The sequence below is a fragment of the Spermophilus citellus genome (assembly GCF_964194105.1).
Source record: "Spermophilus citellus genome assembly, chromosome: 13".
NCBI lineage: Eukaryota > Metazoa > Chordata > Mammalia > Rodentia > Sciuridae > Spermophilus > Spermophilus citellus.
Window position 1 is genome coordinate 59734483 of NC_138193.1, and position 12692 is coordinate 59747174.

Consider the following 12692-nt stretch of genomic DNA (forward strand, 5'->3'; position numbering starts at 1 on the left):
CCTGCCACAGTCAAGATAGAATCCTCTGTTTGAGTCCAACCAAGTTACATGTCCACTACAACAAAAACACCAACACTCTTCAGAGGAATATAACCAAATCTAAATTCCTACAATATAACCAACACACTATCTAGAATACAATCCTTTATCATTTGACATATAAACAGCCATGAAATAGAAACTATTCTCCGGGGAAAAGATAATAGAAACAAACTCTAGGATGGTTATTTCTGAGGCAAGGACTTTAAAGCAGCTTTAAAACTATGATGACATATGAAAATATGCTTTTCAAAAAATGTTGGAAAGTAGCCAAGAAACTATGACAAAGTTTCAAGTGAAAATTTTAGAATTAAAAATGTAACATTTGAAATTTTAAAATTAATGGGTTAAATAGCTGCATGATTATGATAAGGTAAAAGTTAAGCTAAAGATAAGTTGAATATCTAAAAGGTGTTCCATCTAAATAAAAGGGGAAAAATCTAAAATATAAAAAGTGTTAGATACTCATAGTAATGGAGAAAGAAATTGGAGTTTTGGAAAGATAGGAGAGAGAACAGGCCAGAAAACGTATAGGAAGAAATAATGACTCAAAAATTCTAAAATTTGGTGAAAGATATATGATTCAACCAGTACAGAGAATCTGAAATAGTCTATGAAGAAAACTCAGATTAAATATATTATAGTCATTGTGCTGAATAATGAATCTAGATAATTTTTATCATATGAAGTTAATGTTTATTGATTTTAAATTAAATAATTATGAGATGTAATTAAGGTGAAAAATTTTGGTCTTGAGTTTTTATTACATATTTATGCACAGCTTTGGGTATGTATAGGATATTTCATTATACAAAGTGCACAAATAGAATAGTATGTAAAAACTGAGGAAAATAATTTTTGTTGTGGTATTCCTCAAAATTACATGATTTACTGAAACCTATTAGAATAAAAAAAACCCATAAAGACTTTTCATCTTATATACTGTTTTATGTAACATTCTGTTTATACTTCATATTCGATTTTATATACTGCTTTTATTATTACTTTTGCCCAATGTTCAAATTCAGGATGCCTTCTTAAAATAAAAATTGAAATCCAGAACAATATTTTTAGAGAAATATTCAAATTCAATAATATCTTGTTAGTGCAATCTTGTTCCAAAACTTTTTGAGTCCCTTAGAGAAAACAACAAGGGAAAGCGTATCTGAGATGTAGATTAATGCAGTAAAACAAAAGACACAGAAGCAAACTCACACAAATAATTAATCTACATCTGTTTTTATGCCAATACTATGCTGTTTTTGTTATAGTGCTGTAGTATAATTTGAGATCAGGTAGTATAATGCCTCTAGTATTGCTCTTATTGTTCAAAATTGCTTTGGCCATTCTAGGTTTTTTATTCTTCCGTATACATTTTGACTATTTTATCTAGTTTTGTGAAGAATGCCATTAGTATTTTGACAGGGACTACATTGAATCCATAATTTATTTTTTTGTAATTTGTCCATTTTAGCAATAATAATTCTGCTATCCAATAAGATGGGAAGTCCTTCCATCATCTAAGTACAGGACCATGGCACTGGCTAATAGTACAAATTTGACTTCTTCCTTTCCAATGGATATCCAATTTATAATTTATTTCCTTTTCTCACCTAATTACTCTGGTTAAAATTTCAAGTACTATATTGAATACGAATGGTGAGAGAGAACATCTTCTCTCATTTCTTATTTTAGAGGAAACATTTTAAGCTTTTCCTAATTTAGTATGATGTTGTTTTGGGTTTTCCAGATATAGCCTTCATGATTTTGTGGAAAGTTTCCTCTATCCCTGGTTTCTTGTTTTAAACATGTATTAGTGCTGAATTTTGTCCAAAGCTTTTACTATGTCTATTTGAGGTGATTATTTGATATTTTATTTATGTGATGAATTATGTTCATTGATTCAGATATGTTGAACAATTCTTGCATTGTTGGAATGAGATCAACTTGATCAAGACATATCATCTTAATGTTTTTGAATATGTATTTATAATATTTTATTAAGGGTTTTGCATGTATAGTCATCAGGGATATTGGTCTGTAGTTTTCTTTTCCTTATCTGGTTTTGATATCAGGATGTTACTGCTTTTATAGAACAAATTTGGGTGTATTTCTCCCTTCTTGTTTCTATTTCCAAGAATAATTTGAGGAGCATTGGCATTAATTTTTTGAGAGTGTGGTAGAATTCATCTGAGAATTCAATGATCATGGGTTTTCTTTGTTGGAAGGCTTTTTGTTACTGACTCAATTTCATTGCTTGATATTGGTCTTCTATATTCTTTTGGTTTTCTATATTCCTTTGGTTCAATTTTGGTAAGTATATGTACCTTGAAGTTTGTCCACTTTTTTATTTTTCCAATTTTTTGGGACATAAAGTTTCAAAATCATCCCTAATGATCCTTTGGATTTCAGAGTTAATATCTTCTTTTCCATGTATAATTTACTAATTTGGTTCTTACTCCCTGCCCTCCTTTTTGGTTAGGTTAGCTAAAGTTTTACCAGTCACATACATCTTTTCACAGAATCAACTCTTGACTACATAGATACTTTGTACTTTTATTAATTTCTTTTTCATTAATTTCAGCTCTGACCTTAATTATTTCATTCCTTCTACAAGTTTTGGAATTGGTTTGTTCTTGTTTTTCTAGGACCTTGATATCATCATTAGGTTGTGTATTTGGGATATTGCTGAAGTTTTTTTAATGCAGGCATTCAATGCAATAAATTTACCTCATAGAACCACCTTCATAATATTCTATAGATTTTAGTATTGCAACTCTGTCATCATTTGATTCTAGGAATTTTAAATTTCTCCCATGATTCTTTCATGATCTATTAATAGTTGAAAATGCATTGTTCAATCTTCATGTGTTTATGTTTTTATAGTTTTTCTTGCTGTTGATTTCTAATTTCATTACATTATGATTCAAGGGAGCATATTACTTTCTTTGTGTTTTCTAAGATTTGTTTCTTGATGTAAAATATGACCCATTTTGGAAAAGATTCCATGAGTAGATGAGGAGAAAGCAAATTTGGCTATTGTCAAATGAAATATTCTATAGATGTCTATTAGGTCCATTTGATTTATAATTTTTTTAGGTCTGAATATTCTTTATTAAATTTATGTCTGGATGACCTATCTATTGATGATAGAGTTATGTTGAAATCACTGTGTTATTGTATTGGGATCTGAGTCCTTTGAGAAGCATTAGTTTTATGTAGTTAGGTGCACTGATATATGGGGTATAAATATTTATTCTCATTCCATATTTTTGTTGTTTTTTTCCCTTTTCCAGATGAACTGACCTTCTTTTTCTCTTCTAATTTGGCTTAAAATTTGCTTTGTTGAAAATGAGAGTTGCTACTCCTGCTTCCTTCCAGTCTCCATTTGCATGGAATATCATTTCTCTTCCTTTCACTTTCAGCTTGTGGCTGTCTTTGCCTGTGAGATGAGTCTATTGGAAAAAACACATATTTGGGCCTTAGTTTTTAATCTACTCTGCCAGTTTATGTCTTTTAATTGGAGAGTTGAGGTCATTTACATTCTAAGTTATTATTGGAAGATTTTGATTATTCCCTTCCATTTTATTTCTAATATTTAATTTGCTTCTAATTCTCATTTCCTTAACTAACTTTCTAATGAGTTTCGTTTTTTTAGGAGCTCTGGTATTTATTTTTAATGTTCTCTGTTTAGTATGTCTGAAAGTATTTTCTGTAATGCTGGCTTAGTAGTCATAAACCCTTACTTTATGTTTATCTTGGAAGGCTTTTATTTCTACTTCAGTTATGAAGGATAGTATTACTAGATATAGCAATCTTGGTTGACAGTTATTTCTTTTAAGGCACAAGTCCTCCTGGATTTTAGAGTTTCCATGGAGAAATCAATAGTTGTTCTTATTGGTTTACCTGTAAATGTGACCTGACATCTTCCCTCTGTGGTTTTAAAAATTCAGTCCTTTTTTTTTTTTTTTTGTATGTTAAGCATTTTAATTGGGCCATGGAGCGGTTACTTTTTATCTTGTCTACTTGGGGTTCTCCATGCATTCCTGTATGTGGATGCCCATCTCATTCCTAAGATTTGTAATATTGTCTGCTATTATTTCACTGAGAATGTTACTAGTGTCATTAGCCTATAACTCAATTTCCTCTTTGATTTCAATGATTTTTAAGTTGGGCTTCATAATGTTGTCCCAGAGTTTTTGTATATTCTGACCACAGTCTCTCTTTTTTATTCCCCTCCTTTACTGCCAAGTGTTCAAGTTCATATGCCTTATCTATAAGACCTGAAATCTTGTCTTCTATGTGGTCTAATATATTAGTGAGATTTTTACCTGAATTTTTAATTTTATTCTATTATTGTATTCCTTAAATCTTCTTTAATTCATTAATTACTTTAACAATCAATTTTTTGTATTACTTTTGGAGGCATCTTGTAGGTTAGTTTCTTCATATTTTCTGATGTCCTATTTTGCACATCTTTATCCTGTTCCTTTTTATATGAGATTTTTTAGTGAGTAGTTATCCATTTATAAGAGCTAGTATGGAGTAATATCTCAGTTTCAACACATCTAATCAGCAGAATCAAAGTATTAATTTTAACCACAGTCCCTCTTTGAAACCACAAATAACAGTTGTAATTTAAGAGATCATATATCAACATATGCTATAAACATTATTACAAATGATCTCAACAATTCTATCAGTCAAGTTTAAATGTAAGAAATTTTGAATAAGTTGAAAATATTAAGCATTAATTATAGCATACTAAATTGAATTGAAAATTGGATAAAGAAAACAAAAATAAAAATGAAAAAGAAGTAAAGAGAGATAAAGGTGGTACTGGGGAAGAAGACAGAAGTCAAAATTGGGAGAATAAAGTGGATGAAGGAGAGAGAATATGAACGGAGATAAAGTAGAAAAAAACAAGTATCAAGAGATGATCCAATTAATTGACAAAAATACATAAAATTAGATAAAACCCTGATAAAACACAAATAATATGGAGACAATAGGAATCTTTTAACATCAAGCCGGTAGTGCAATAGCTCTCATAAAGAGATTCGATTTACTTTTTACTGAGGTTTTTGAAATAGAGGCATTTCCAGGTTTTTGATTTTAGAATCTACCAAATATGAGGAAATTTCTGTGACACAAATATGAGGCTGAATGTTGTTCTCAGTTCTTATCCAAAATGGCCAAACTTATTGAGCTCTGTCCCTTCCTTGCCTGGCTACCTTTGATCAGAGAATATTGTCTGCTTCAGTGAACAAAGTCCCCCTCAAAATGCCTTTGTTATTGTGTCCTGTGTTGTGAGTGCAAGTCTTGCAGGGCTGCTGGCCAGCTCCATCACCTACTTTCTAATAGACTCATCCACGTTGCATTTAATCCCTTGTTTTAAGAACCACAGTATGTGTGCTGGGGAGAGGTTTGTGTCATGTAGTCTATCCTTCATCCCTTCTGGACCTGGAGGATATGGTACATTAGGGTCTCTGCTTTGTGCCTGACCTGATTTGTCCCTAACATATTAGCCATGCTACTTCTCCCAGAGATTAGGCCACCAATTTCAAATAAAAGCATTGTTAATAGTTTAGATGTGAGATGTCCCCTAAAAGCTCATGTGTGAGATAATGCAAGAAGGTTAACAGGAGAAATGATTGGGTTATGATAGCCTTAACTCAATCGGTGAATTAAACCCCTGATGGAGATTAACTGAATGGTAAGTGAAGGTGGGTAGAGTGTGGCTGGAGGAGATGGGCACTGGGGGCATGGTTTTGGGAGGATATATTGTGTATCTGGCAGTGGAGGCTCTCACTCTCTGCTTCTTGATCTTCATGCTTTTCTCCACCACACTCTTTCACCATGACTTCAGCCTCAGCTGTAGCTCCAAGGAATAGAACCAGTTGTCCATGGACTGAGACCTCTGAAACAGAGAGCCATCAAATAAACTTTTTCTTCTCTGGATTTCTGGTTGGGTCTTTTAGTCACAGCAGCAAAAAAGCTGACTAAACCAAGCACCCTTTCTTCCTCTCTACTCTGCAGACTGATAACTAACCTCACCCTGAATTTCTTCCCAGTCCATGATGCAGGACTGACTCATGGCATGGGCACCCACTGATCCAGTGAGAAGTAGAGACCACATGGCCATTTGGTCTTGGGTATTCAAAAAGCAAGCATCTCAAGAGCAGGGAGAAAAAATAAACAGAAAAAAAGATTAAAAAACCAACAACCCAAAATCCCAAAAGAAAACCAAGGGATTCCCAATCTGCTACTTGGGAATTTTAAAAAAAGGAGTCCCTCCACACTGTCATTGCTTCCCCACTCCAACTACTTCTGCTGGGGAGTGCTGGGTCTCTCTGCCACAAAGAGAGGCAGGATTCTGTCCTATGTAGGCTCAGCTCAACATTTCTGAGCTTATTTTCTGCTCAGCTCGTAAATTTGTGATCAGAGTCCATTTTTCTTGAACTCAGTGGGAGAATGTCTTTCAGCTCATTAGAGGATAATTTCCCCTAACCAACTGAACCACAGCACACCCAACACAGTCACTGTCTGTTGTCTTTATTATATATATATTTTTTCTATTCTAGAAATCAATATTTTTGGTTTTCACCTGGTTGCTAGCTCACTGAGTTGCCTAATGGAGTTTTTCCACTGTCTTCCTACCTCAGTTTGCTGTTTTAATTCAGTCTTGGTGAGCTGCTATAAAACTTTCGATTCCTCTGATCTGCCATTTTTTCCCATGCTCTTTTGGTTTACGTATTGTTTTTGAAAAATCAGAAGAAATATTTTGAGATTTTAATAGAACCAAATTATTGATGCAATAATTTTATTTATTGAATTTTCCAAATATTTCTAAATATCTATTAAGTACATGAAAATTCAAAAACCTTTTGATTATAAGCTTTTAAAAAAATGTGCAATATTAAAGAGAACTTCAGACCTACCTACATGGCAATCGGTTTAGTGCAAAACCAAGTAGAAGACTAAGAAAATTCTTAATTCCAGTGCTAGTTCACTGATGAGATATTTATAAAGGGCATACTCTTTGGGAGCTTCATATTAGCTTACATATTAGTATAAATCCCCAGGATCTCTGAGGGCTCCCTTTCTCTTCACTAGCAGGAACAAATGGTTAATATACCATCAATTAGGAGTGTTTAGTCTAAATGTGAACTATGGTATCAAGTAAGCAAAAATACTCATTTATTCCATGATGTGACAGAATAACTGTTCAGAATAAGCTTCAACTAGACATAACTCTCCTCAGAAGGGAAGTTTGGGTGAATTCTATAAAGCAATAGACCTTGGTGCTTTATTCAGAAAGACTGAACTATGCATAAACGTTTCTCACATTTGAAGACAGTAACAACAAACAAAATCAATCCTACTCCATTACTATTACCAATCAAGACAAGAGTATTGAAAATAAGTGTGCATTTTTTTTTTTAATTTGGAGTAATATTCCCATGGCTTATTTCCTTCTATCTTTTCCTCAGTTTTTTGTTCTAATATTCTTTTCCATTATCAGATATTCATCAATACTTAGGAACTGTTTCAACTATTTCCAGACTCCTCAGACAGAAATGCAAAAATGTGTAATTGGCCTAACACATTATAAAGAACAAGAATATTAAAAATCATTCAAAGGGGGGAAGTTCCCTTCTAGTGTATTAGATAATCATAAAAACTTTTCTTCTTTCTTAATACACTGAAATTCATTGATTTTCAAATTAAAACCCTGTATTATTGTGGTAAACCCTATTTGTCAGTTGTACTTTTGTTGTTATGGTTAACAAACTTTTGCCTTTTTGGTCATGATGCATTCTTCTTCTTCTGTTAGTTTTGCTAAAAATTCATTTAGCAAGTTTTGCACTTATGTTAATGAGTAATATTGTCTGAAGTTTTCATCCCCATTTCTAGATTTGCATATCAATGTAATCCTCACTTCAGAATGAGTTGAGAAATACTATCCTCTTCAATTCTCATGAGATTAAGTAGAATTAGTAACATTCTGCCCAAAATGTTTGGTAAAATACACTAGGAAAGCCTAAATTTTCTTTATGTGATGATGTTGAAGACATCAATTTAAGCAATATTGGGTTATCTGTGTTCTTTCTTCTTGAGTGAATGGTGGTAACTTGACTTTGAAGAAACTTTCCATTTCATCTATACTATGGAATTTGTTGGTGAATATCATTCATAATTTTATCTTATCATCCTTTCTTTGCAATCTATAGTGATGTTACTTCTCTTATTCTTGACATTGGTAATGTATAGGTTTTTAATGTTTCTTTATTGACTTTGAATGATTTTCATGACTTTTACTTGAAAATCATTGATTCCTGCCCCCCCCCCCACCTTTTGGTGTTTCATCAAATCAGCTTTGACCTTATTTTCTTTCTTCTACCTTCTTTGATTTAATTCACTTTTTCTACTTTCTTAGGGCTAAGATCATTAACTGGAGGCCTTATTTTTTTAATGTGTACTCCCCTAAGTACTTGTTTAGCAGCACACTTCATTCTAGTGTTGTTTCCATTTTCATTTTAAAATTGCTTAATTTTTTTTTCTTCATAGTGTCTAGAGATGTCCTTTCCAAACATTTGAGGATTTTCTAGGAATCCTTTTGTTATTGATTTCTAATTTAATTCCATTGAAAGAAGAAAATGTACTTCGAATGACTTGAGATTTCTAAAATGAGACTTATTTTATGGTCCAAAATATGGTCGATTTTGACAAATGTTGCCTGAGTATGTGCATTCTTCTATTGTTGGGCGTGGAGTGTTCTATCATATCATGTACTATAGTACTATTTTACCTTTGCTGATTTTCTACCTATTTCTCAGATTATATTTAGGGACTTGTCAATTTCTCTTTTCAGTTACCAGTGTCTATTTCATGTTTATTGAAGCTGTCATAAAAAAGATGCATAAAAATTTGATTCACTACATCATGACTTTCATCTCAAATAAAAATCTTTGTATAAAATCTAGTTTGTATAAAATTAATAAGCCAGTCAATATTTCTTTTGGCGAGTGTCAGCAAAATCTTTTCCATCTTTTTAGCTGAATCTACTTTGTGTTTATATTTAAAGTATATTTGTAGGCAGCATATACAGTCATGCAACCTATACAATCAATGAGGGACTGCCCATATTGATTTGATGGTTATCTCATAAGATCGTATCACCAAATGACATCATAGCCATCTTATTCTGTGCATGCGCACTGTGGTGTTCATACAATTATTTTATCACTTATGCACTCAGAACATATATCCCCATTGATAAGCAATGTGTGACTATAACTTGGTCTTTAAAAAAAATCTATTTCTGAATTTTATTTGAAATGTTTAGACTATTTACCTTACACATTTATTGATGTAATATGATAGACTTTACCCTTACAGAGTTAAGATTTTCTACTTGTTCCCTTTGTTCTTCCCCCTCCCCTTTTGCTCCTCTTCTAGAACTGTTTCTGTTTTCCCATCTTGGATTACTAGACATAACTGTGTTATTTTAGTAGTTGCTTTAGGGTTTACCATATGATTCCTCAATTTATCAGTCTATGCAGTCTACTCTTATACACTTATATTGTACTATTTCATGCAAAGTATAAAATGTTTACCTCATATAGGCAGTTGATGCTTTGCCTGAGAATGAAGGACCATAGAAATGACCATGAACGCTTAAACTATACAAAATAAACTTAATATATACAGGAAAATTAAGTTGTTCTGTGACTTTTTAAAATGTCTTCAAAAAACTAAAAGCTCTCAGTCAGTGGTAAGTGTATAATTTAAAAAAAACAGGAAAATATGTGGTATATAAAACATTAGAAATTTTGAGAATCTTTTTAAAAACATAGTTTAAACAGTACGTACCTTTCTTCCTCTCGTAACTTAAAACAAACATCTCTATGCCATTGACTTGTATTTCTTTCAAAGTTTGGATCACCTTCCAGCATTTTAAACATTGTACTTTTAATGTCATTAAATTGAGGAGACTTTCTCCAAAGTGAAGTTCTTTTTGCCAGTGTCACCTCCTTTGGGACATCTTCATTCTTTTTATCACAACCTCTTTCTATCACAACCTCTACTTAGTCCTTTCAAAGGTACTAACATTGTTTGCAAGGTATTCCTTCTTTTTTTTTTTAAAGTATTTATTTCTCAGTTGTAGGTGGACACACAATACCTTTATTTCATTTTTACATGGTGCTGAGGATCGAACCCAGTGCCTCACACGTGCTAGCTAGTGCTCTACCACTGAGCCACAACCCCAGCAAGATATTCCTTCTATAACTCCATTTATAATGGACTTTGTTTTCACTTGCAAAGTGAGTACATGCTTTCTGCTGCATTTTCATCCTTCCTGCTTTTCAATTATCTGTTTTCCTAACATGTCAAAAACTGAGTGTCTTACTAGGAAAAAATATAATACAACAAACTTTGCATTCAGTGTCTGAACTGAATTACACATAGGCAGTAATCACAGGCATATTTTTGAAAGAAGTGACATGATTGGTCACTCATCCTGATTTGATACAGCAGGAATGGGAGCCCTTTATTGTAGGACAGGAGGGGTATTTATACATTCCACACAGCTTATCTAATTAACATAAACTAGATACAGCAGTCAACCAATAAGGAATCTCCACACTTAATGGCTCCCTGGCGTTACTTCACAAACCACTCTCTCTGGCATTTTGCCAGGCGCCATCCTGACTTGTTTACAGACTCTAACAGATTGTATTTTATGTAATTATTCAGTTAAAATGCTTTTGTGGTGGTTAATCTTGGTTGTAAATTTCAAGATAGATGCCTAGAGAATTGGTAAAGCACACTTCTTTTTGGGTGTCTATGAGGATATTTGCATAGATGATTGCTCTATGGTTAGTACATTAGGTAAGAAGATTCACCTTTGGATGGAATAGAAAGCCGGCCCCCTGTGCAAGCTCAGTTTTTTTTGAGCAGGAGTGTTTTTTGGTGCTGCCATCACCTGCTGATACCAGACTTCAGCTTCTTCAGTTTTTGAACTTGGACTCACACCAGTGACCCTCTAGGGAGCTGTTAGGCCTTCAGTCTAGGACTGCTGCTGCATCCTTACTTCCTCTTGTAAGGCTTACTACTTCTTGGACTATTGGTTTCTCTGGCTCTTTAACTTGCAGACAGCCACTGTGGGACTATCCAGCCTCTAATCATATAATTATGTCAATCTAATAAAAATCCTTTTATAATTATATGTACATTCCATTGGTTTTAGTCCTCTAGAGAATCCTAATACACTGTATATAAACAGGAATTTTTAAGTGTTGTATTTCCAGTGTTCATCATTCATTTATATAGACCCATATTTCCACTTTCCTAATTGTTTGATATGTAGTGTGCTGAAATCCACTTTTCATGTAGTCTTGTTTTTTTAATTTGGTGGGTTCAGCAAGAAGATTATATGTAGTTCCCGTTATTCCATTCTGAACTAATTAAAGAAACAGATACTTTTCAAAGAATATCCAAAATTACCTGAAAAGACTATTACACTTCTTCCTTTCTTCAAATACTTCAATTGTAACAATGAATTAAATGTACAAACTTGAGAATCTATAGCTATCTTCTGTAAAGTCAAACATGAAAGATTTGCCAAAAATATAAACAATGCTATTTTTCTAGAAAAAAAAGTTTCATAAAAATGTCCATCAACATAACTATTTTAAAAATGTACCAATAAATATCATATCTAATGTGGTAAATATGAACACATAGAACCCACATAAGCCAAAAGTTTTTTGAAGCAAGTATCAAAAACCTTAATTTTACTATCTGGATTGGAGTTTCACTAGCCACCTGAGGTATGCCATATCTTAAGATTAGGAAATTTAAGTTTTCCTCAATTGATTTAAAACTGGAACACCCAGAAGTAACACTAAAATAATGAAATAAAATAAAAACATTTAAAAACAGCTACATATTTTATGTATTTCCTTATTCTCTTTAATAGTTGAATGAAAAAAAAAAGGCAACCTCAATGTACGTTCATACAATCAACATTCACCCATGCAAATACATAAAGCTCAGCAGTTGCTTGAAACACAAATTGGGACTGGAAATTCTCCTGAGCTAAGAAAATTAAAATACCTATATAATACTCATTTCTGGCACAAATGCCTGAAATGCTTTAATTCTTTCTTGTTCAAATAGTTTCCATAAATCATTGGTTCTTATGAATTGTTTCCACAGATGACAGTATATTCAATAGGTAAGATCACAATTTTTTTCCCCCCATACTTAACAGCTCTTGGCTCAGTGACTCTGGAAGCTCCCTTTGGACCACTGCAGTCCCCAGTCATTGAGGGCTTTTGCTTCAATGTCCACAGCAAACTATAGTTTAAGGAAAAGTTCCTTTCTAAGACCCATGAAAACCCAATGGAATCAACAGACTGTATGTGCATGGAGGCCACCCTCACCCATGGCCTCTACTGATCCCACCTAGACCAGAGCCAGAATCCCAGCCCATAATGCACACCAAAATCAGTGCCCAGGGCTTCAGAATTCTGCTGGGTCTGGCTGTATTCACTATGAAGTCTCAGCGTGAGCCTTTAAACAGGCTTTGAAAGAGCCCCAAGAGATCATTCTAAAACTCAGGAAAACCTATTCGCTCTGCCATA